Here is a 25857-nt window from a genome sequence, read left to right on the forward strand (position 1 = left end):
TTGTTTGTAGTAATCTCTCATGATCCTTTGTATTTCTGCAGTGTCAGTTGTTACTTCTCCTTTTTCATTTCTAATTCTATTGATTTGAGTCTTCTCCCTTTTTTTATTGATGAGTCTGGCTAATGGATAATCCATTTTGTTTATCCTCTCAAAGAACCAGCTTTTAGTTTTATTGATCTTTGCTGTCGTTTCCTACCTTTCTTTTTCATTTATTTCTGATCTGATCTCTATGATTTCTTTCCTTCTGCTAACTTTGGGGGTTTTTTGTTCTTCTTTCTCTAATTGCTTTAGGTGTAAGTTTAGTTTGTTTATTTGAGATGCTTCTTGTTTCTTGAGGTACGCTTGTATTGCTATGAACTTCCCTCTTAGAACTGCTTTCGCTGCATCCCATAGGTTTCAGGTTGTCGTGTTTTCATTGTCATTTGTTTCTAGGTATTTTTTGGTTTTCTCTTTGATTTCCTCAGTGATCTCTTGGTTATTAAGTAGTGTATTTTTTTAGCCTCTGTGTGTTTGTATTTCTTACAGATTTTTTCCTATAATTGATATCTAGTTTCATAGCGTTATGGTCGGAAAAGATACTTGGTATGATTTCAATTTTCTTAAATATACCAAGGCTTGATTTGTGACCCAAGATATGATCTATCCTGGAGAATGTTCCATGAGCACTTGAGAAGAAGTGTATTCTGCTGTTTTTGGATGGAATGTCCTATAAACATTAAGTCCATCTTGTTTAATGTATCATTTAAAGCTTGTGTTTCCTTATTTATTTTCATTTTGGATGATCTGTCCATTGGTGAAAGTGGGGTGTTAAAGTCCCCTACTATGATTGTGTTACTGTCGATTTCCCCTTTTATGGCTGTTAGCATTTGCGTTATGTATTGAGGTGCTCCTATGTTGGGTGCATAAATATTTACAACTGTTATATCTTCTTCTTGGAACGATCCCTTGATCATTATGTAGTGTCCCTGTTTGTCTCTTGTAATAGTCTTTATTTTAAAGTCTATTTTATCTGATATGAATATTTCTACTCCAGCTTTCTTTTGATTTCCATTTGCATGGAATATCTTTTTCCATCCCCTCACTTTCAGTCTGTATGTGTCCCTAGGTCTGAAATGGGTCTCTTGTAGACAGCATATATACAGGTCTTGTTTTTGTATCCATTCAGCCAGTCTATGTCTTTTGGTTGGAGCATTTAATCCATTTACATTTAAGGTAGTTATAGATATGTATGTTCCTATTACCATTTTCTTAATTGTTTTGGGTTTGTTACTGTAGGTGTTTTCTTTCTTTTGTGTTTCCTGCCTAGAGAAGTTCTTTTTGCATTTGTTGTAAAGCTGGTTTGGTGATGCTGAATTCTCTTAGCTTTTACTTGTTTGTAAAGGTTTTAATTTCTCCATCGAATCTGAATGAGATCCTTGCTGAGTAGAGTAATCTTGGTTGTAGGTTTTCCCCTTTCATCACTTTAAATGTGTCCTGCCACTCCCTTCTGGCTTGCAGTTTCTGCTGAAAGATCAGCTCTTAACCTTATGAGCATTCCCTTGTATGTTATTTGTTGTTTTTCCCTTGCTGCTTTTAATATTTTTTCTTTGTATTTCATTTTTGTTAGTTTGATTAATATGTGTCTTGGCGTGTTTTCCTTAGATTTATCCTGTATGGGACTCTCTGTGCTTCCTGGACTAGATTAACTTTCCTTTCCCATATTAGGGAAGTTTTCAACTATAATCTCTTCAAATATTTTCTCAGTACCTTTTTCTCTTCTTCTTCTGGGACCCCTATAATTCAAATGTTGGTGTGTTTAATGTTGTCCCAGAGGTCTCTGAGACTGTCCTCAATTCTTTTCATTCTTTTTTTGTTATTCTGCTCTGTGGTAGTTATTTCCACTATTTTATCTTCCAGGTCACTTATCCTTTCTTCTGCCTCAGTTATTCTGATATTGATTCCTTCTAGAGAATTTTTTATTTCATTTATTGTGTTGTTCATCATTGTTTGTTTGCTCTTTAGTTCTTCTAGGTCCTTGTTAAACGTTTCTTGTATTTTCTCCATTCTATTTCCAAGATTTTGGATCATCTTTACTATCGTTATTCTGAATTTTTTCAGGTAGACTGCCTATTTCCTCTTCATTTGTTAGGTCTGGTGGGTTTTTGCCTTGCTCCTTCATCTGCTGTGTGTTTCTCTGTCTTCTCATTTTGCTTAACTTACTGTGTTTGGGGTCTCCTTTTCACAGGCTGCAGGTTCGTAGTTCCCATTGTTTTTGGTGTCTGCCCCCAGTGGCTAAGGTTGGTTCAGTGGGCTGTGTAGGCTTCCTTGTGGAGGGGACTGGTGCCTGTGTTCTGCTGGATGAGACTGGATCTTGTCTTTCTGATGGGCAGGACCGCATCTGGTGGTGTGTTTTGGAGTGTCTGTGACCTTATTATGATTTTAGGCAGCGTCTCTGCTAATGAGTGGGGTTGTGTTCCTGTCTTGCTAGTTGTTTGGCATAGGGTGTCCAGCACTGTAGCTAGCTGGTCATTGAGTGGAGCTGGGTCTTAGCATTGAGATGGAGATCTCTGGGAGAGCTTTCGCTTTTTTATTTTTTTTTAAACATCTTTATTGGAATATAATTGCTTTACAATGGTTTGTTAGTTTCTGCTTTAAAACAAAGTAAATCAGCTATACATATACATATATCCCCATTTGCCGTTTGATATTAAGTGGAGCCGGGAGGTCTCTGATGGACCAATGCCCTGAACTCGGCTCTCCCACCTCAGAGGCTCAGGCCTGACACCCGGCTGAGCACGAAGACCCTGTTAGGCACATGGCTCAGAAGCAAAGGGAGAAAAAAAGAAAGAAAGAAAACATAAATAAATAAAATAAAATAGTTACTAAAATAAAAAATTTTTTTAATTATTAAAAATAAAAATAATTTAAAAGTAATTTTTAAAAAACGGAAGGAAGAAGGAAGAGAGCAACCACACCAAAAAACAAATCCACCAATGATAACAAGTGCTAAAAACTATACCAAAAAAAAAAAAACCCCCCAAAAAAATGGATAGTCAGAACCCTAGGACAAATGGTAAAAGCAAAGCTATACAGACAAAATCACACAAAGAAGCATACACATACACAGTCACAAAAAGAGAAAAAGGAAAAAAATATGTATCTATATTTTTTAAAAAAAGGAAGAGAGCAACCAAATCAATAACAAAACTACCAATGATAATAAACTCTAAATACTAAACTAAGATAAACATAAAACTAGAAACAAATTTGATTCAGAAAGCAAACCCCAAGGCTACAGTTGATCCCGAAGTCCACTGCCTCAATTTTGGGATGATGTGTTGTCTATTCAGGTATTCCAGAGATGCAGGGTACATCAAGTAGACTGTGGAGATTTAATCTGCTGTTCCTGAGGCTGCTGGGAGAGATTTCCCTTTCTCTTCTTTGTTCGCACAGCTCCTGGGGTTCAGCTTTGGATTGGCCCCGCCTCTGCGTGTAGGTCACCTGAGGGCGTCTGTTCTTTGCTCAGGCAGGATGGGGTTAAAGGAGCAGCTGATTAGGGGGCTCTGGCTCACTCAGGCCAGGGGGAGGGAGGGGTACGGAATGCAGGGCAAGCCTGCGGCAGCAGAGGTCAGTGTTACGTTGCACCGGCCTGAGGCGCGCCATGCATTCTCCCGGGGAAGTTGTCCCTGGATCACGGTGCCCTGGCAGTGGCGGGCTGCACAGGCTCCCGGGAGGGGCGGTGTGGATAGTCACCTGTGCTCGCACACAGGCTTCTTGGTAGCTGCAGCAGCAGTGTTAGTGTCCCATGCCTGTCTCTGGTGTCTGCGCTGATAGCCGTGGCTCGCACCCATTTCTGAAGCTCGTTTAGGCAGTGCTCTGAATCCCCTCTCCTCATGCACCCCGAAACAATGGTCTCTTGCCTCTTAGGCAGCTCCAGACTTTTTCCCAGACTCCCTCCCGGCTAGCCATGGCGCACTAGCCCCTTCAGGCTGTGTTCACGCAGCAAACCCCAGTCCTCTCCCTGCGATCCGACCGAAGCCCGAGCCTCAGCTCCCAGCCCCCGCCCGCCCCGGCGGGTGAGGAGACAAGCCTCTCAGGCTGGTGAGTGCTGGTTGGCACCGATCCTCTGTGCGGGAATCTCTCCGCTTTGCCCTCCGCACCCCTGTGGCTGCGCTCTCCTCTGCGGCTCCGAAGCTTCCCCTCCGCCACCTGCAGTCTCCGTCTGTGAAGGGGCTTCCTAGTGTGTGGAAACCTTTCCTCCTTCACAGCTCCCTCCCACTGGTGCAGGTCCCATCCCTATTCTTTTGTCTCTGTTTTTCTGTTTTCTTTTGCCCTACCCATGTATGTGGGGAGTTTCTTGCCTTTTGGGAAGTCTGAGATCTTCTGCCAGCATTCAGTAGGTGTTCTGTAGGAGTTGTTCCACAAGTAGATGTATTTCTGATGTATTTGTCAGGAGGAAGGTGATCTCCACGTCTTACTCCTCCGCCACTTTGAAGGTCTCTCGGATTTCAGTTTTAAGAAAGTAATCAAGACATTTGGACAGAGGCATCTTCATTGCTTTCTGTCATTTCACTTACACAATTGGATTCTCTACCTAAGTTGAAGGTATCCTCAAATCAGATAATGTCTATAATGAATGTCTCCTCCTTTTTATATGTCACTTCTTGGAGTGACATATAAGAAGACTTCATTCAGTAACTAATAAATATCAGAGCCCTCTTTAGAGTTTCCTGTTGAATGCTGGGTCTACTCAGACTGAATTTGGGAGACACTGTAAACAGAATAAAAGATAAAGAAGAGAAGGGGAGAATGTGTCTATTGTCCTTAATACAGCCATCTTTATGGCTGCCTAGATGCCTGAAGCCCTCAAGAGATGACCCTTTATTCACTCACTCATTGAACAAATATACATTAAATGCTTACTATGTGTCAGGCACTATTCTTGGCACTGAAGATACAAGATGTAAGAAAAAAACACCAGTCAGCCTGGCTGTGTGCTTTTCTCCAGCAGAATCCAGGTATCCTGGTAAAGACACAGTGGAGGCAGAGTTGGATTTAACCAGGGCTGCAGTTTAGCCAATGAACACAAGGAAGCTGAAACAAGAGAGACAAGGAACTGGGAGTGGGTGCAAGAGAGTGATTTTAATAATTACCTAGAATTAGGCTTGATATGGAGAGACTAAGGACATGAAGTGGGGTGAGAAACAGTGAAAAGTGCTCATGTAGATGGCAAGCTTGACCATGACTCTGCTGCCCTATAGCGACTACAGTGACCATCTCCAAAGCCAGGAACCTTAGGCCCCTGAGCATTTTTAAGTTTTATTTTGTTTTGGAATAATTATCCCAGGAAGTTGCAAAAACACCCCTGCGTACACTTTACCTCACTTCTGCCAATGGTGACATCTTTTATAACGGTAATAAAATACTCATGAACATTCTTAGGGTATTGGGTGCCTCGCGATTAGACTAAATTCAGTGAAATAGAGGAGGATGACATAGAAAGAGGCAGCACACACTCAGTGGTATTCATAAACTTGTCCACTCCTTCATTTGCATCCAGTGCACAGACTTTGAGCTCATGAAGGACTTTGGGCCAGACACACTCAGATTCAAAACCAAGCTCCACTTTTCATTGGCTTTGCCATCTTGAGCAGATTATAATGTAGTTTAAAGCCAAAAATGAAGGCTCAGTATCATGTGCTGCTTTTTTATGTGTGTATCTGATAAAACCAGGAGGGCCTCCAATGGCCCGACAGCAAGTCTCCCTTTCCAGTCTATTTCTGTGAGTAAGGTTGCCTACCCAGACAATGCTCTTCATCAAAGGGACCAGGCAGAGGATACTTACCCCTGAGTATCGAGTTTCAGTTCCAAGTCCTAAGAAATATTCAAGCCAAGTCACATCCTCTCCTGGAAACCAGGGGTCACTCCACCCTCCTGATTCTATAAAGCCTGCCCCCCACAGCCCCTGGCTGTTCATTCTGTTCCTGAGCACAAACCTGCGTGGCCCTGCATAGCCGCATACAATGTCCTCCTCCCCTCACTGTAAATATATGCAACTATTGAACTGCTATCAGTCTCATCTGTCCACTGTCCAGTGACTTGTATTCAGCCATCCCCATCCCCATAACCCTAGTGCAGGAATCCCTCCCTCACCAACAGGGTGAATAGGAGGCGACCAAAACATATGCATCACCTCTCTTGTCTTTTAATCTATGCAACGTGAATTAAAATCAGATCAATTATCTTGCACAGTCTCTGGAACAAATATTCCCTTACTCTTCCTGAAGATGGGGGCCTCAGATTTCAAGAACCACTTTCTTCACAGTGACTTACCTGTCCTTTCTTTAAACACTTACAGCAATTATAGCATTTATTACTCTAACAATATGTACATTATCTTTTCATGTGTATTCATCCTTACTGCCACTCCCAAAATTGTAAGAGAAAAAAGTATATCTTACACTTCTTTCCTATGCCTCAAAACACTTTATGTGTGTTTGTGACCACAGTAGATGCTCAAGAAATAAAAATAGTATTCACTGAGTGCTTACCAGAGGTCAGGCCCTAAGCTAAGAGTCTTGCTACATCCTTCACGATGAATGAGATAGTGTTTTACTTACCTATTGCTGCATAGCAAACTACCCCAAACATAGTGGGTTAAAGCAACGACAATTTTATTATGTTTCATGATTTTGTGCGTAAGAAATTTAGTCATGACTTGGAGACGTGAAATTTCTACATCATGTCGATGACAGTTACTTGGTGTTATTTGGCTGCCAGATGGACTGATCTAGAGGACCCAAGATGACCTTGCTTTCATGTCTAGTGCCTCAGTGGAGACGGCTAGAAGGCTGGGCTCATCTGAGACTGTCAACTGCAGTGCTTGGTGCACTCTGGGTAATAAGACTACGGCATGGAGGCATAAGGTTCCAAGAGCAAGTGTTCCCTGAGCAAGATGGCAGCTGCAGGACCTTTATGACCTAGGCTTGGAAGTCATATGGCGTCACCTTAGTGTACTCTGTTGGTCAAGCAGTCACAAGCCTACCCATTTCAAGGAGAGGGGACACAGACCCAACCTGTTGATGGGAGGTATGTCATAGAATTTTGGGCCAGTTTTAAAGCCACTACAGATATTATTCCAACTCTAAAAAGACGTAAACTTAGACTAACAGAGGGATTGAAAACTTGCCATACAGCAAGCAGCAGGGCAACTGTAGTGACACCTGGACAGGGTATCCGTCAATCACAGTCCAAGGTAGGGGCCCTGAAGGCACCTGTATTACTTATTTAATTAAGATACTCTATGTTGAAATCTTTTAATGTTCTTCAAAGAACTTCCAGTATATAAAGAGAGAGCTGCTTCCTATAGCCCATGTATTCCTTAGACAGATACTCCCACAAGTCAGAGCAGATAGTTTACAGTAGAGGGGAGATTTACCACTTTGCCAGAGCTAGGATATGGTTATGACACATTTATAGGAGTGATTGAAATGATTTGGGATGAGGTGTCTAAGCCGTGTCACATTACCAAAGATTATGAAGCATCCTAAAAGAAGACTGATTTAGAGGCAATATGGCTAATGCGGCTGCTGCTGAAACTTGCTTTGAATTTGCACTACGTGTGCCTTGAAAAGCAAAAAGCTACTATAATCTGACTTTTCCAGAAAATGTTTAATTATCATGTTGAATATTAGTTCATTTAATATATGCCCCTATGGCTAAAGTGTGTGTGTGTGTGTGTGTGTGTGCATGTGCATGCGTGTTTCTCATGGGAGATGAGACTATTAGAGACAGTATTAGCACATTACTCTGAACACATTACTTTGTACAGAAATGATCCTATCTGTGGGAGATTCTGACAAGGGAAGTGACTTAGAGGGAAAGTGACAAGATGGTAGCGGCAAAAAATGCAAAAGATGGTGGCACAGGGACTTATGTTCCTGATGAGAAATTCGCTGAAGAATCAAGAGGCATAGTAATGAGGCAGGGTGATGTCGTGAGGAGGCGACAGAACACCCTGCAGGCCAAGGCTGGAATCCCAGACCAGACCCTTCACAGCGGACTGAAATCTGAACCAACTGCCAAATGTATCTGAGCCCCTTTCCTTATATGTAAAGTGAAGGTGATAACACCAAAGTAAAGTACTGCTGCAAAAATGACAGAGATTGCACTTTCTAGGGACTTAATAAATGCTGTTTGATGAGGATGATTAGTAATCCTCAGTTTCCTCTGATCAACTGTAAGTTCCATGAATGGAAGAAACAGGCATTGATTTCCCTGCTGTGTCGAGAGCATCTAGCACAGGGCAGGGTGCATATTAAGAATCTCATTGCTATTTGATATATAATGCATGAATGAACGAAAAATTGGGACAGAAGTAGACAACAGCAAAAACTAATGGGGTTAGGGAAGAGACACTGTGGCAGCATCTCCAGGTGAATAAGGACATGGGCTCTGGAAAGAGACCTGGCTTTGAATATCAGCGATGCCTCTCAACAGCTACAGCTTTTGTGAGGATCATAATCCCTCCCTAATGGGTTGTGGTGATGAAATGAAGAGCTGTATGCGAAGGGCCCTGCACTGGGCATGCACACAGTGTACACTTCAACACTGACTGTTGCTGTTAATGTCGTTAATAATCTGGGATAGTGCACCCTTTCCCATTCCTTGGCTTTCCTGCTCACTGTGAGTCCAGTGGACTTGTGCCAACTAAACAAGAATTTGGCGAGCCTGCTAGCTCTCATGAGCATTCTGCAGACCTACAGATCTGTGCTTTTTTTTTTCTGCTTTAAATGTTCTGGCTCTAGGTCCATGCTAATTCTGTTGATTGCTTTAATGTCACAGCTAATGTTACTTAACTTAGTGGGGATGCTTAGCACCGCAGGAGAATGGATATAAAGCCCCACACTACAATTACCAAAGCATGCTATTTTAATCCAAAATACAGTGACTCACACTTTATTCCACCTCCCCCCAGCAGTTGACACGTATGCTTATTTGATTTAATTTTATTTTTTTGTTCTCTGTAATGGCTTGTCTCCATTAATTATACACTAAGCCCATTTCTCCCCAAACTAGCTGCAACATTTCAGTGTTCTCATCACAAAATGTCAAACTCAAAATGTATTCTGTAATTCAAAGATATGAATTATTGCATAGTCCTCTGAGCTCTGGAATGAAATGTGTTTGTTGTGTTTCTTATTACACTGAAACTTGGCTTTTTCCATTATCTTTCTTTTTACTGATAAATTACAAAAGTAATACATGCTCTGGTCTACACATCGATTGCTGAAGCCAAAGAAGGTGTTCTCTCCCAGTATTGTTTTTCTTAAATGCACTCTATAGATTTTAAGAGTTTCATCCAAATGTTAAGGTCTGATTCAATCAATACTCTGTCTCTTTTCCTTCCTTAATAAAGACAAAATACTGCAATACTATCTTAAAGGAATATTGTAGGGAATCTTTTTTCTATGAACTTTCTGAAAATAAGTACATGAATAGGATATTTGCAAAAGAAAAACACAAGTGGCCAAGAAACACAAGAAACAATGTTCACCTTTACTGCGGTAGGGGAGGAAAGATTCCTTTTCCTACCAGCCTCCTAGGTTCTCCAGCTGGGGCTCTATAACTGGCCGGACAAAGACACATTAATAGGAGAAAAGCATAAAAGTTTATTTAATATAAATTTTACCTGACATGGGAGCCTTCATAAGGAAATGAAAACCCAAAGAAATGGTTAAACCTGAGCGTTTTAATACGAGGTCTGATGAAGGAAGTCATGGAAAGATATGATAGGACCAAGGGTTATGAGCTAAGGTAATAAACTGGGAGAAACTTAGCAAGGTTGTGTGTTCACATATATGGGTATTCGTTTCCTCCAGTATAGGGAGGGCACCACTCACAAGAGGGTTTTATGACCTGCTCAGGGGAGAAGGGGATGGTCAGAGAGTCCTTCCAGGACCTGCAGTTTTCTTACATTCTTTCAGGTTAAAATATTAAGTATGCCATATTTTGGGGCAGTATGTTCTGAACCCCATCACTACCAAATAAATACTAATATAACCAGCATCTATCTATTGCTTCCTGTATACAAGGTCTGTTCTAGGAGCCTTGCATGTATTGATTCTTTTAATTCTCACAACCATCCTATAAAGAGATACCCCTGCGATTCAAGCACAGATAAACTGGAGCCCATGCTACTATGCACAAAGACATGCAAATAAAGCAACATGAAATATTAAATTTCAACTATCAGATTGACCAAAGATTTTTGCTCATGTTTCTCAATGTTGATAAAAACGTAGTAAAACAAGCTTCCCCATAAAGCGATGTGAAAATACAGATTGGTGCATCCTTTGTATAAACTAATTAAGAGCCTGAGTAAGTTCATACCCTTTAGTCCATTCATTATACTTCTAGAAGTCTACCCTTAAGAAAATATTAAGAAATGAGATGAAAATTTCATGGTGATTATGGAGATCTTGGTGTCAGACTGCTTGGACTGGATGTGATCCCTACCAGTTGCCAGTGTGTGGTCTTGGAAACTAGCTTCCCTATGTCTCAGTTTCCTCAACTATAAAATGAATGTCATAATAGTACCCATCTCTAAGGCCTGTTGGGAGGATTCATATCCTTAGTACATATAAGGTGGTTAGAAAGGTACCTGGCACTCAGTTGGTGCTATACAAATGCCAGATTATGAACCAAGGCATACATTGCAGTACTATTTATAACAGAAAAAAAATTGTGAACACCTAAATGCCCTAAAATTTATAAATAGTTAAATACATTGGCTATTTAAAAATATTTCCGAATATTTATTGGTAAAATAAGAAAATGTTTATAAAGTAGCATTACATGCAGGGAAAAGAAAACAAAATTTTATAGAGAGTAAATTCCTCAATTACATACATAGATATATTTGTGTGCTTATATGAATAAAATTTTTTTGAAAGAAAATGTACCAAAAATTTTAAGTACTGAAGATTTTGTTGTTGGTGTAACATAGATATATGCCTATTTCTTTTGTCTTCTACAGGTTCAGCAATACTTCTGACACCGTAAAACTAGTGCACATAATCAAGAGTTCATTTCTCTACCTTCAAGTTGTAAAGTGAACTTACATTAAGTGTTTGAGCTGAACTCTGAGACATTCCCCTACACACAGCATCATACTACTGTCTTTGTAGGATAATGTGCAGGCATTTCCCTTCTTCCCTGAGGGGACGAAGAACGAGGTCATCACCTTTGAGTGAGGCAGGCCAATTAGGCACTTTCAACAGAGCTAACTTTTCAAGCTCTCTGTTAACCATTTCACCTTGAAAATGATTTAGGCCTAAAATCTGGGAGAGGAAGAGAAAGGATAGCGCTCTTCCTCATGTGATTCAGAAAGCCACTGTGGTCTGTACTACAAACTGAAAGATGGGGGAAGAAAGCAGTGCAATGACCAAAATTGGCAATGTATTGATGAAGGAAAATAGGCGATGTGTTACTGGAGTTTGAATTTAAGTGTAAAATAATTTATGCGCTTAAGGATTTAACACAACAAAGTAAATCTGAAGGATAGATGACAGTGAAGGACAGTGTCATTCATTAAATATCCACTTTATAACTCAAATTTCAGGACATATCATGAAATTTTAGTGTCTTCTTATAACACCATCACTTGAATTTGACAGTATTTCGGTTCTTATCACAAGAACGGTTGTCATTTCCTGGCTGAAATACTTATTAAGTTATAAAATTTTCTCCTCAATCTTTGGCAGAGTTATTTCAATTCTAACCTGGCCACCTGTATTTTACAATATTACTAACGGCATTCTGTAAATATCGCTCAAAGTTTTATATGAAGGTGGCAGAATGCAAATTCTAAAAAGCATATAAACCTGCAAAATATAAGTAAGCCGTCAGGAAAAAAAAATGTTGGCAACATATACAGGAAACTCATTTTGCAATCAACCTGGGTCTTATCAAGGTTCTGTTTGGTCTGCATATATTGATGAAGGAGGAATCTAAGAGGTGATCGGGGTTATTTACTAAGTAATCACCCACTGTCCTGTGGTTGAGTACGTGGCTTTAGCTAGAGTTAATAGAAAAGGAACCCCAGCGACTCAATAAGTAAGCCTCTTTTATCTACAGATGATGCGAAAAGAAAATACTGCTTTCACTTATCTAAAGTACCAATCAATCCAACACAAAATAAATACTTGGGCAATTGGTTTCTGTTTGTCTTTAGAACATGAAAACTCCGATTATTCAGTCTTGCCCAGAGAGATGGAAAGAAGACATCTGTGGTTTACAGAAAGAAGCCTGAAAGAGTTTGGTGAACAAAAAGAGGACTGATGTCTCCTCCCTTAGTGCTACAGTGAAAGTTAGAATGAAAGACAAGAAGAAAGGGACAACTGCCCAATTGGCCCGGTGGTTGGTAGCAAAGTGGTCCTACATTACCCTGGTAAATCCATCTCTGTCCAGCATCTGGTGACCAGATCTGTAAACTAAAAATCCTGACTTTTTAAAAACAGCACGTACAAGTTTTTCTTTTAACAACAGTGATCTATCAAAGAGAATAAAAATTAACTGTAATTCCCAACAGCAAGAAAAACTATTGCTGATCTGATCCACTTCCTCCCAGGCTTTTTCTATGCACAAACCCTTTTAGAGACAACATGCTACCTTGGTGTATAGGTAGCCTGCACATTTATGCCACAATTTTAGTTAAAATTTAATGTATTCATTGGATTGTTAAGAGCATGGCTTTTGGAATGAGACAAACCTGGATTAAAATCCAGTAGTTTGGAACAATATACGTTAAAACTCTCCACGGTTTACCTTCCTCAATCATAAAAATGCAGAAAATCATATTTTCTTGGAGCTCAAGATTCAGTGAAGATTTGGTGAAACAATGTACTTAGAGCACTGAATATAAGATAGATCATATATTAAGCCCTAAATTAATAATAGTTTTTTGAAATTTTATATGTGTTTTAAAATTAGCAATGTAAACAACTCGGCTGTTAATTTTCACCAAGTTACTCTTTGGAAACTTGGATTCTGGTACCTCTAGTCAAGAACATTGTCATCCAATGTATACATGGACCAAAGATTGCCGATACACATTTCCTCAGCATTTCCAGGCCCATTAGTTGACAAAAGGAGAAACTCAGTCTCAAACCAATTGCCACTATTAGAAAATAAATTTAAAAACAACCCATCATTTTAAAAACAGATACCAAATAAATACATCTTTATTTACAGATGCCCTACTTACTTACTGTGACCTACAGAGATACGGCATTCACACGGTAGGTAGGGAACTTAGCTTTGAATCTCCCAGGCCAATCACTTAACTTCATTTGATCTCAATTTACTCATCTGTAAAATATTAAGTGAAGCTTAGACCGTCTGGCACTAGGTAATTTATAAGTAAAATCAGCATCATACAGAGCTTTGTGGGATTCATATCCTGAGAAGCACTGATTTAAAGAGTGTCTCAGTACCCCCACGAGACTGAGCACTAGGTTCACGAAGATGGCCTTCCCTATCTCCACGCTGCCATCCACAGCCTGTCTCTCTCAGTTGCTATGCAGATGGCTGCAACAATTCCAGATATCCCCAACAGACGTAATTCAGTGAAGAAGAGGGGCATTTCTTCCCATAAATATCCTTTTTATTAGCAAAGAACATCTTTTCCGGGCTTCCCTGGTGGCGCAGTGGTTGAGAATCTGCCTGCTAATGCAGGGGACATGGGTTCGAGCCCTGGTCTGGGAAGATCCCACATGCCGCGGAGCAACTGGGCCCGTGAGCCACAACTACTGAGCCTGCGCGTCTGGAGCCTGTGCTCCGCAACAAGAGAGGCCGCGATAGTGAGAGGCCCGCGCACCGCGATGAAGAGTGGCCCCCACTTGCTGCAACTAGAGAAAGCCCTCGCACAGAAACGAAGACCCAACACAGTCATAAATAAATAAATAAATAAATATTAAACAAAACAAAACAAAACAAAAAAACACCTTTTCCAGAAGCCCTCACCAGACTTCTCTCAGATCCCACTGGCCGGGATTGAGTTGCATTCCTGTGCCGAAACTGGTCACTGACAAGAGGAAAGAGACCACCAAGAGTGACCCAGACTAATAATGGCTCATCCCTAGGCATACGGGAGAGTGGAAAACTTGAACAAACTGAGGTGGGGGGGTGTCTGCCAGAAAAATGAAGTAGGGGATGGGAGAAGGAGGCAAGGAGAAAGGCTGCTATAGGCAACCCACAAAATCTGCCACCAAATTATAATTTCTCAGTAATACCTACCATATGTTAAGCACACACTGTGTACCAGACACTTGCTTTGTGTTGATTATAATTCCCCTAACAATCCACGCCAGTCTGGCTTTTGTCCCTATCACTCCAATGCAAGTGCACTTGTTTTGAGTCGCTGTGAACAAACCTAAAGGGCACGTCTCTATCCTCATTTACCTCTCAGCAGCAATAGATACAAATAACCCCTTCCTAGACATATAACATTGTCTTGTGTTTTTCCGTCTGCAAGCTACTCCTTTTCAAACTCTTCAGCTGATTCTTTCTTTTGAATATGAGATCTAAATGTTGGAGTGCCCCAGGTCTCCTAATCTCTGTTCATTCTCTCTCCCTGAGTCATCTCTTCTGAGCCTATGGCTTTAAATATCAACAATGCTAATGATTCCCAAATTTATATCTCCAGCCCAGAGCTTTGTCCTGAGCTCTAGTTTGCATATTGTACTTCTTATTCTTAGATATCTCTTTGATACCCCTACTTGGAGCCTAAAATACAGCTTAAACTTAACATATGCAAAACGGAACTCTCAGTTTCTTTGCCCAAACCAGTTTCTTCCCAAGTCTTACACCATTTGATTGGTTCTTCCCATCAAACCAAAAACCTAAGATTTATCCCAGACTTCTCTCTTAAACCCCTCAAATTCAATCCATCAGCAAGTTTTGACATTTCTTCCTCTACAATACATCCCCAATCCATCATTTCCATTTCCACTGTTACTTCACTAGTCCTGGCCACCATCATCTCGTACCTAGAATAGCTTCCTAACTGTTCTTCCTGTTACCATTCTTAACATCTATCCCATAGTCCTTTTTTCGTTTTTTGGCTGTGCCGCTTGTGGGATCTTAGTTCCCCAACCAGGGATTGAACCCGGGCCCTCAGCAGTGAAAGCGCCAAGTACTAACCACTGGACCAACAGGGAATTCCCCCATAGTCCATTTTCTACACAGCAGTCAACTTTTTGAAATACAAATCAAACCATGTCATTACATTTCTTAAAGGTTTCCAATGACTTACAATGCCCTTAGAGACTATCCAAATCCTTACTATGGATGAAATGCATTACGTCGTGATCCGGCCCCTGCCTTCCTCTAGACCCATCTTCTGTCTGTACTTAAAACACTCCACATTCTGACCTACTTTAAGTCCTTTGTACTTCTACTCCCTGTCCATAGAATGCACTTGCCCTGACCCCTCACAAGGCTAGTGCCATTTTGTCATTCAGGTCATCCTCAATCTCACGTCCTCATAGGCACCTTCCCCGATCACCTGGTGTGATCCTGGGCTGCCCCTTCAGCCAAGGCATTCTTACCACATTATCCTGATGTATATCCTACATAACACTTAAGACTATCAGAGCTGTTTAATTACATACTGTTTGTCTTCCCCAGCTAGAAGGCAAGCTTCATGAGGACAGGGACCTTGGGTATCTTATTCAACATTGTATCCCAACATTTAGAATAGTGCCTAGCACAGAGTAGCTGCTCAGCAAATTTCTAGAGTGAATAAATGATGCACTAGAAGGTTAATATTCTTATCCCCAATGCACAGATGTTGAAATTGAGAATCAAAGAGGTTTAAAAAAATTTGTCAAAGGTCCTCTAGCTTGTTGCAGGAAAATCCACATTTTAACACTCAATGTCATCAAACTTAGCCAGTGTTCCTTCCACTACTTCACTGAGAATTTAAATAACTTGTTTAGAACCAACATTAACATATTTTTCTGACTACGCTATCATTTTCTTAACGTGATAAAAGTTTGAATGTTGCTAAATTGGTAGTAGCAACAACTGATTATAGGAACTGTTAAGAGTTAGGACCTGGAACACTGAGTTTAATAAACCTGTTGAGACAAGAATTCCAGGACTTCAATCAAATGTTATCACCGAGCAAATAGACGTCAAATGGAATGGTATTATATGCTGAGGATCATGTGAAATTTTACAAAAACACTATCAAGGCACTATGAAATTTAAGACTTTTTAAACTGGAAGTCCCAACTTGAGCCCAAATTATTGGAATGTTTTTCTTGTTTATAAATCATATTTTGATTTTATAAAGCATATTCTTTATCTCCTTATGTCTATAAAGCTTCCTTTTATTCCTTCCAAGACAGGGGGGAGGGGAGGGTGGCTGGGTACAAAAGTCTAGTCCATCAAAGCGCGTATTTACTGACCACATTTGCCACAGCTGAGGGCCATGACTGCTCTGAGACCAAAAAGCCTGTTGTAACTTATGATCCTTTCAAGTCTTAAAAAGAAATATCAGTTGAATTCAGTGCAAATCTGAGAGTCCAGAAGCACATCCACTGTTGCCTTCAAGATCAGAAAGAACCTTGGGGAAAACTAAAATTCACTGGCAACACTGACATATCAGAAGGAAGCTAATAATGTCGGGATGCCCTGCTAGTCAACAGTCCTCTGGGTTTCCTTAAGTTGTTCCAAAACATATTACTGTCCGTCACTCAGCTGGGCATTAGAGAGCCACATGATCGAACTGGCTCTGCTCCCAGTGACTGATTCAAACGTGGATTTCATGGATAGCAAAATGCTCAGCATGGTGTGAGGCTCTGGTTCCCAATGAAAGGAAGGTCGGCATCGGATTCGCCACAATGCTTCACTCTTCGCCTCCTTGGGTGTCTCCAAACATTTGATGTGGCAGCGCTGAGTTTTCCAAACATTCAGCTTTATAAACATCGTGCATCTCCTTTTGTGTGTCATCAGGTTTTAATACCAAACGAGAAATGCTTTCTCCTGGGACTCGGAGCCGTCATGCTCTGAATGGCTGGGGTGCAGTATGCAGGGTTGTGGCTGCAGTACTCAGAAACTGCCACGTGGGGGACAAGCAGCTCTGTCACCTGGGCTCTGTGACAGCTTCTGAAAGCAAAGTCCTCTGATCAGATCAATCCCCTTCAGTATTAAAAAACAGATCTGTAAATGGAACCGCAGAGTCTCAGGGGTGTGTGTATCTAGACATATACACATATATATGTATAAATATAAATGTGTATTTATACATAGAAGTCTTTTAGCTAACAAGACTTGAGAAACCCCCAATTCCACCTACCCCATAACCTCCAAATACTTCTCTCACTTTGCTTGTTCTCTCTTCTGATCTAGTAATTGGAGTTTCTCGCAGGGAGCTCAAAACAAAGAAAAGGTCTCACCTCTGCAAGCCCACAGCTGCATTTACACATGAACAGAGTCTGGGATATCTCAAAAGTTCAGATCCTTCAGGAGATTAGGTCAGAAAAGGTATTAGTGAAATGTACTTCTGTGTACTTAACATTTGAGCCACACAATTGTTGTTTTTTCACGTTCATGTTGAAGCAATGTTTTTTTCTTTTTCTTAGTCTTTCTTTTTTGTTGCTGTTAACGTGAAAAGGGAAGTGCCAAGCACGTCCAGATAAATTGCACAGTTCGCTCCCATCTCTCCACTCTCTCTGGGTCCCTGCCTACCTCTTTACTCACCTTGACCTGAGAACCTTTATTCTTTTTTTTTTTTTTATGTTTTTTTTTTTTAAAGGTTTGCTTTTTTTTTTTTTAATTTATTTATTTATGGCTGTGTTGGGTCTTCGTTTCTGTGCGAGGGCTTTCTCTAGTTGTGGCAAGCGGGGGCCACTCTTCATCGCGGTGCGCGGGCCTCTCACTATCGCGGCCTCTCTTGTTGCGGAGCACAGGCTCCAGACGCGCAGGCTCAGTAATTATGGCTCATGGGCCCAGTTGCTCCGCGGCATGTGGGATCTTCCCAGACCAGGGCTCGAACCCGTGTCCCCTGCATTGGCAGGCAGACTCTCAACCACTGCGCCACCAGGGAAGCCCAGAACCTTTATTCTTGCTGAAAGAGGCAGCTGAGGTAGAAATGCTAATTTATCTGTGCGTCATCACTCTGAAAACTAAAAAAGGAACCAAATTATCCAGAACGTTATAACATAAAAAGGAACCACTATAAATGTACTTGTCCAGATAAAACTTTGCACTACTTTTTTTCACTCTTTACCTCTTTTCACCCATCTTCAAAAAATGGCCAAGGGTTACAGTTTGTGATAACAGGTCTTGGATGTCAGGCAGGCACCCTTAAACTATGATCACAACCATATATATTTACACACACACAGGTCATTCATTCAAATCTTAAGAAGAAAACCAGATAAGCAACGAGGATTTATTGTATAACACAGGGAATATTCAATATCTCATAATAACCTATAATGGAAAATAATCTGAATATATATGTATATATATGTATATGTATAAGTGAATCACTTTGCTGTATACCTGAAACTAACACGGTATTGTAAATCAATTATACTTCAATAATAAAAAAGAAGAAGAAAACCAAAAGTCAAGATAAATCAGGCCCTGATTGGTACCATGTTCAAATATCAGTGTCGTGGGCTTGTTAGTACAGAATCAGCAAAACAAAAAGAGTGGGGTCAAGCAAGCCAATGGCATTTTCTTCTATACCAACCAATCATAGGGATGCTGTGAACAGTCTCTGTATGGCTGTAAGGAGCGTTCACAGCTGGTCTGGCAAGCACAGCCTAGAGCCCAGAGCAGGAAACACATTTGCTCTTGGTCCAAAAAAGGATGCTTGAAGAAAGAAGCCAGTTCAAGAACTTGGTAGCTCTTTCCACTCCAAGGTCAGTCTTTCCTGTCTGAGCCAAGACCAGCGCCCCTATTAGTCTATGAGATTTCCTTAAAAATATATAAATAAATTTAATAAATAAATAAAAATAAAAGAGAAGACAAAAACACCGCTTCAGGATAGGGTCAAGTGTAGGGAACCATGGAGCATTTCATTATGAGAGGTAATCTTCATTCAAGTCAAGCTGGGCCTGAAACTTTATGGTAATAGCCAAGAGCTCACTGATTTAGATAATTCTTTGGTAGGTTAATTGGTTTGATTCCTTTTTCTGCTTCTGTTAGGGGCTTAGGCTCAGGAGTAAGTGGTTTAACGTGAGTTCTAGAGTGAGTTCTCTTACATTCTAAGCTCTACCACTTGAACATATTACTTAACCTGTCTAATCCTGTTTTCTCATCTCTCAAGTGGGAATACTAACAGGATTTACTCCACATATTTGCTGGGAGAATTCATAAAATAATCCATGTGAGAAGTCTGGCACACAACAAGCCCTCGATAAATGTCAGCCATCATCCTTCATCATCATCATCATCATCATCAATAATATTCTCATTCTCTCTGTTACAATGAGGAAACTAACTTTCTCCCTGGTAAAGGCCAAGAGTGGCCTGCATACCAGACGGCTTTGGTGAATCTGTCAGTATCGATACCTTTCTCTCCTTTACCTTCCACCTCTCTCCTTCTTTAATGGATTTTCCAGCAGCATTTAATCATGTTTACTATTGTGCCTTCTTTTACAAAGGCCCACCTGATTTCACATCTTCTAGTTAATGGCTTTTCCCTCCGTGCTTGAAAAAAATCGTGAAAGTTATCTGCACGTGTGGTCCAACTTCCAACTTCCATTCTCATTGCAACCCACTCGATTATGGCTTCAGCCCCTACAAGTACCTTCATTTATGACAACACCAATGGACACTTTTCAAACCTCATATAACTAGAACTATTAACCTCGTATAACTAGAACTATTCAATATAGTTTACTACCCACGTCTCGAAACATGCTGGGGTTTTTTCCCCTTTCTGTAACATGGTCCCCTATTCTTTGTAAGTATTACATTTCCTCTCTGTTCAGAACCCAGCCTCTTTGGTTCTCATTTGCATCTCCCCATCAGTGATCACATCCAGCCCCACTGCTCTTCATATCTCCAGCCAAAATCTCTCCTCTTGACTTCCCTTGAAGTCTTCCAAGCACCTAGATTTACCATGCCTAAAATGAACTGCTGATGTTTATATACACACCCCAAATATTCTCCTCCTCAAGTCATTGCAGTTCCATAAGCTACACATCCATCTACTTGCTTGTTCAAAAGAATGTCATTCATGAATGTCTCATCCCTTACCTAATTCATTGTCCTTTCCTATGAATTGTCCCTCTAAAATACTGGTTCTCAATCAGGGAGATTTTGTCCTCCAAGGGATATTTGGCAAAGGGATACCTGCTTTGTCTGTAGACATTTTTGGTTTTCACAATGGGGGTGGAGGGAGGGTGGGGATCGGAGAGTGCTACTGGCAGATGAATAGGCCAGGGATACTGCTAAATATCCTACAATGAACAAGAAGCTCCAACAAAGAATCACGTAGCTCAAAATGTCAATAGGGTTAAGGTTTAAAACTCTGCCCTTAATTATGTCATGAATGTGTCCAACTCTCTCAGTCTCTATTGCCAGTACCTTGGTCCAATGCATGACCCTCTCTGGCTTTCTTCCTTCCGTGATCTCCTAAGTAGTTTCTCACCTCCTTCACTCTGGCCCCCTACCCCCTCAATCTTTTCTCGGAAAAGATTACTTTTCAGACTAATCTTTATAAAATATAAATCTGAACCTGTCAGAACCCTACCACCACCATAACACCCTTCAATGGTTTCTCCGCTGCACCTAGAATAACAGCCCAACTTCCAATCAAGTCCTGGGTCCTTGCCCACCTTTCCAACTTCACCAAGCACATCACTCTCCCATCACTCAATCTGCCTAAAGCAAACCATGCTTCTTTCTCTTCCTTAACACACCAGGCCCTCTGCTTCCTCAGGACGTTTGCCTACACTTTTCTTCCTCTCACTCTTTGCCTGTCCAAGCCCTACTCAATGTTCTCATGCTCATATAAACATCACTTCACATTAAGCCTCTCCTCTAAAGCTCCATGATTCTCTGATGGCACTCCTTCTTTCCATTCATGATGCTTGGAACAACTTATATTTTTTTGCACTTTTTTAAACTTTTTATCTTATATTGGAGTATAGCCGATTAACAATATTATGATAGTTTCAGGTGCACAGCAATGTGACTCAGCCATACATATACATGTATCCATTCTCCCCCAAATTCCCCTCCTATCCAGGCTGCTATAATTATATTTTTGTGTGTTCATTATTTAGTGTCTGTCTTCCTGTATAGACTATAAGTGCTTTAAGGTCAAGGAACAAAAGAATGAGAGGAACTGTAAAAACTCTGGCATCCTGGGACATGTGGTCTGAGCAGTTTAGACACAAGGATAGAGGGATTAAAGCAATCTTCATTTTTTTCCTTCACACTTCTGTTTAGGTCTCATGCTATTTTCAGTGAGTTCGTAAGCTTTATCATGGGAGAACAGCACATCTCCCAGTGACTTCTGACAGTGGAAGTTCATATGGAATATATCTAACCTCACCCACAACTTTCCACCTCTAATTGAAGTATCCTCAACTCCTCTCTCCTACCACAGTGATGGGCATCTTTAAAGCAGTAGTGTGATGGCTTGTACAAACACTCAAAAACTATTTCTCCCCCTCCTCATTCTCAGCTTGTCCCATATTTCATTGAGAATGAAATTCCATTCGTTTTCCAACAAATCTACCTGCTACCTGCATCTCTACCTACCCTGCCTTCTCTATTGTTACAGTGAACAAACTCTTCCAGCCAATACCAAGGCCAGCTCTTCTGAATCCCATTCCTGATTGCCTTCTCAAAGACCCTGGTAACCATGACCTCTTTCTGCTTGATCATTCTCAAACATGCTTTGCTATTCCCTTCCTTTAAAAGGAAAACACACGGGCGTGCGTGCGCAAGCACACACAAGAAACCCTCACCTAAATGTATGTTCCATTTGCAGCAAACTCATGAGATTTCTCTACAGTTGCTAACACCTCTTTCTCACCTTTCATTCTCTCCTCCACTTACTATTATCAAAGTCAATAACATTCTCCATCTTACCAAACCCAATGGACTTCTGGGTCATCACTTGTATGAATTCTCAGGAGTATTTGGCATAGTTGCCTATTCTCTTAATCTTAAAGCACTTTCCTCTCTTAGGGCCTGGATCTAACATTCTTCTTGTTCTCTTTTACCTCACTGGATGCTCCTTCTCAGTTTATTCTGCAAGATCCTCTTTTTCTACTCAACTTTTAAATACTGGAGTTCCCAAGGGAGGGTTTGGTACCCAGGCTGTCCTCTCCAGCCTATCTGCAGTCTCTCCATAGGTTATATCATTTATTCAGATGGCTTTAAATAACACATATATGCTCTCAACTCAGTGGAGTCCAGACTTATATATCCAACTGCTTTCTTGACAACACCATCAGAATGTTTACTTTGTATCTCAGAACAAAACTCTTTTACAGATGTAGAAAATAAACATACAGTTACGGGGGGGAGGCAGATAAACTGGAAGATTGGGACTGACATATACACACTACTACATATAAAATAGATAACTAATAAGGACCTACTGTATAGCACAAGGAACTCTACTCAATACTCTGTAATGACTTATATGGGAAAAGAATCTGAAAAAGAGTGGATATATGTATATGTATAACTGATTCACTTTGCTGTACACCCGAAACTAACACAACATTGTAAATCAACTATACCCCAATAAAAATTTTTTTAAAAAACCAAAACCCTGGCTCTCTCTACCCCAAATGTGTTCTTCCTCCAATCTTCCCACCTCAGTAAATGGTTCCACCAATCACCTAACCGCTCATTCCAAAACCTAGAAGCTATCTTTTACTCCTTTCTTTCACTCATGTCCCATATCCAATCCAACAGCAGCCCTGTCAAACTACCCCTTCAAATTATACCCCAAATGTGTCCATTTTTTACCATCTTCATTGCTGCCACCTTAGTCCAAGCCAATATTATCTCCCATCTGGACCATAAAATAATTTCCTCTCCACAACCCATTCTGTACACAGCAGAGTTCTGTTTGTTTTTTTACTTGAATTTGATCCTGCCATTTTCCTGATTAAAATAAGTGAAAGTGTTGGTGTAATGGTGAGCAGTGGTCATATTCTGAATACATTTTAAAGGCATAGATGGCAGGACTGCTATTGTATGGGAAGTGCTTCCCGTTACCCTTAGAATAATATCCAAGCTCTTGGTCAGGGTTCGAAATCCCTGAATGAACTGGCTTCTATCCACCTCTTCAATCTTATTCCATACTGCTCTCTCCCTCCATCTCCCAGTTCAATCCACACTGACCCTAGTTCTCTTCATGAAAATGCAAGCCTCTGAGCCTCTGTACTTGCTCCTCTTTCCGCCTGGGAAGCTCTGTCTCCAAATCTTTGCATATCACTCTCGTGTTGGCTCAGATGTCATTTTGCATAAGCCTTTCCTTTACCACCCAAGCAGAAGTAGGTCCCCAGTCAGTGACATCTCACACTGTTAGTATGTTTATAGAACTTATTTTTGCTGCATACTTTGTTAATTTTTGTCTCCTTGTTAATAATGGGGGAAGAATTTGACTTAACTTGTTCCCTGCAGTATCTTCCTTGAGTGTAGAAAAGTGCCTGACACCTAGAAGATGCTCAATAAACATGTGTTGTGCTATTAAGTTAGTAAGCTTAAGAGAATATTTTAACGTCACCTTTGTTGAGGATCCAGGTTAGCTGTTCTTCTTGTCATCTGCTGAGGGTATTCACCGGTGAGAATAAGTCATTTAATGACTGAATTTCACATTTAGCAATTGCAGGCAGAAGTGATGTCCATTTGTAGCTGGGACTTTGCTAAACTTAATCTTAACTGCCTCAGATGGACAGATTCCCCTGTGCAGTGATGAACAGAACCATAAAGCACCCAAAATAGGAAATGGAGTCCTTGATGTCAAAAGTAATGGTGATTATATGAGAGATAAAACTCTAATATCTATACCTGAAAGAGATTAGGCCAATGTGAAATGCAACCGCATTATACTACTTGCTTTACACTTCCATACATACCCCAACCAAGGTCTAAGACCCTCTGTGAAATAATGTATTGGTTTCATTTGATAACTGCCAGTGGCTACGATGACCAATATTTTACATATACCCACCACGTCTAAACCAAATAGAACAGAATGAAAGAAACTCAGAGGGATGTTTTAATTTAATTTAGTGACTGATTAGAGTCTACTTATATAAGTAATATAATTAATGGTAGCTTCGTGGCTACATTTCAGCTGAGTGAAGAATTTAGTAAGCTCTTCTCTAGGATTGGCAATAAATTTAAAATGTCAGCTTTTCTTTGGCTGAAATGCGTTGAGGGAGCCATGAACAATCCAAAGTACTTTGTGTTCTCCGTCAAGTGAAAGGACAAGTATGTACTGCTTCCTGTAGCACAATTTCTCAAATGCCAATGTGAAAAATATCTTTTTTAGAATTTCATTTGAAATTAGTTAATAACAAGGCTCCCAGTCAAAGTCCAGCAGAGCAATCTCCTGAGACTGTGTCCTTTGTCACAGCATTGAGAATGTGCCAAAGATGGAAAGTTCTTCTCTGAGTCTAAATGCTCCCAGGGCATGTCAGGACTACTAAGTCAAATCAGCACATTACCAAAGTGAAAGTACAATCATGGTGTCCTAGTCCAGAACAGATGGCAAAGAGCATGGGCTATTAGGTTCCTCTACACAGTCTGACAGCAATATAGAAGTATAGGTTACAGGAACTAATGCACACACAAAATGCATAGGCTCATGAAACCCTGGGGACAAAATGCTTTTTCTTACTGGGTGGGTGTGAGAGGTAGAAAACTGCAGCCTGGGGCCAATGAGAGCCCAAACCAGTCGTAAGAGAAGAAACCCTTCCAGGCCAGTTCTCGCATCTCTCCACATTAGTCTGGAATGATCAAAGCCTGGCCTTCCACTATAGAAATCAGCAACACGAGTTCCAGTCGCCCTGGTGAAAGCATTGCAAAATCTCTGCTGGGTGAAGAGTAGATGAAAATATGTGAGCTACCTGGACGAACTGGAAAACCTACTCCTCCAACCCCTCTTCCCTCAAACTCCTAAACTGCTAGCTCCCAACCTAAAAAGATACCATGTTTTTCCAAAGCTAGTTCTTCTCTTTGTTGTTTTTTAATAATTTTTATTGTATTTATTTTATTTTTTTAGATGTAATATTTTTATTGAAATATATTTGACATACAACATTGTGTAAATTTAAGGTGTACAGCACAATAATTTGACACATTTATATATTGTAACGTGATTGCCATTGTAGCAATAATTAGCTATACTATAACATGACACTTCTATAACATGACATAATTATCATTTCCTTTTAGTGGCTGGAATAATTAAGATCTAGTCTCTTAGTAAGTTTGATGATTATAATACAACACTGTTGGTTATATTCACTGTACTGTGCATTAGATCTCTAGATTTACTACTCATAGGTCTGTACCCTGTTTAAGGGTTGTTTATGTTGTTTAAACATCTGTCCTATCCCCCCATCCCCATCTCCTGGTAACCACCATTTTACTTATCTCATTTAGCATAATGACTCTTAATTTAAAGGTGAAACTCTGAGTTGCTTGGTGAAGTGATAGCAAATGGGAGTGATACCAGCAGTAGTTTTTCATACCTGGAGATCACATCCTCCCCTCTCCTTAAACTCACCAAGATGATCATGGATCAGGGCCTAGTCTTTGACCCTTCCCCATACACATTACAAAACCCAAAGTTAGTAGAAGGAAAGAAATCAT

General features: G+C 40.5%; 1 protein-coding gene across 11 annotated transcripts in view; it reads right to left on the reverse strand.

Moving 5' to 3' along the window:
* Positions 1 to 25857, reverse strand: part of GRXCR1 (glutaredoxin and cysteine rich domain containing 1) — a 339725-nt gene that overhangs the window by 192364 nt on the left and 121504 nt on the right. Inside the window, exon 5 of one of the 11 annotated variants that reach the window (XR_009503463.1) lies at positions 13213 to 13350. The exons of 9 other annotated variants lie outside the window; for them this stretch is intronic. The gene's annotated coding sequence lies outside the window, so the exon portion shown is untranslated. Of the gene's footprint in view, positions 1 to 13212; positions 13351 to 18086; positions 18174 to 25857 lie in introns of those variants that run through there. One more of the 11 variants, XR_009503452.1, reaches the window with a different exon arrangement.

The sequence above is a fragment of the Balaenoptera ricei genome, chromosome 5 (assembly GCF_028023285.1).
Source record: "Balaenoptera ricei isolate mBalRic1 chromosome 5, mBalRic1.hap2, whole genome shotgun sequence".
Classification (NCBI taxonomy): domain Eukaryota; kingdom Metazoa; phylum Chordata; class Mammalia; order Artiodactyla; family Balaenopteridae; genus Balaenoptera; species Balaenoptera ricei.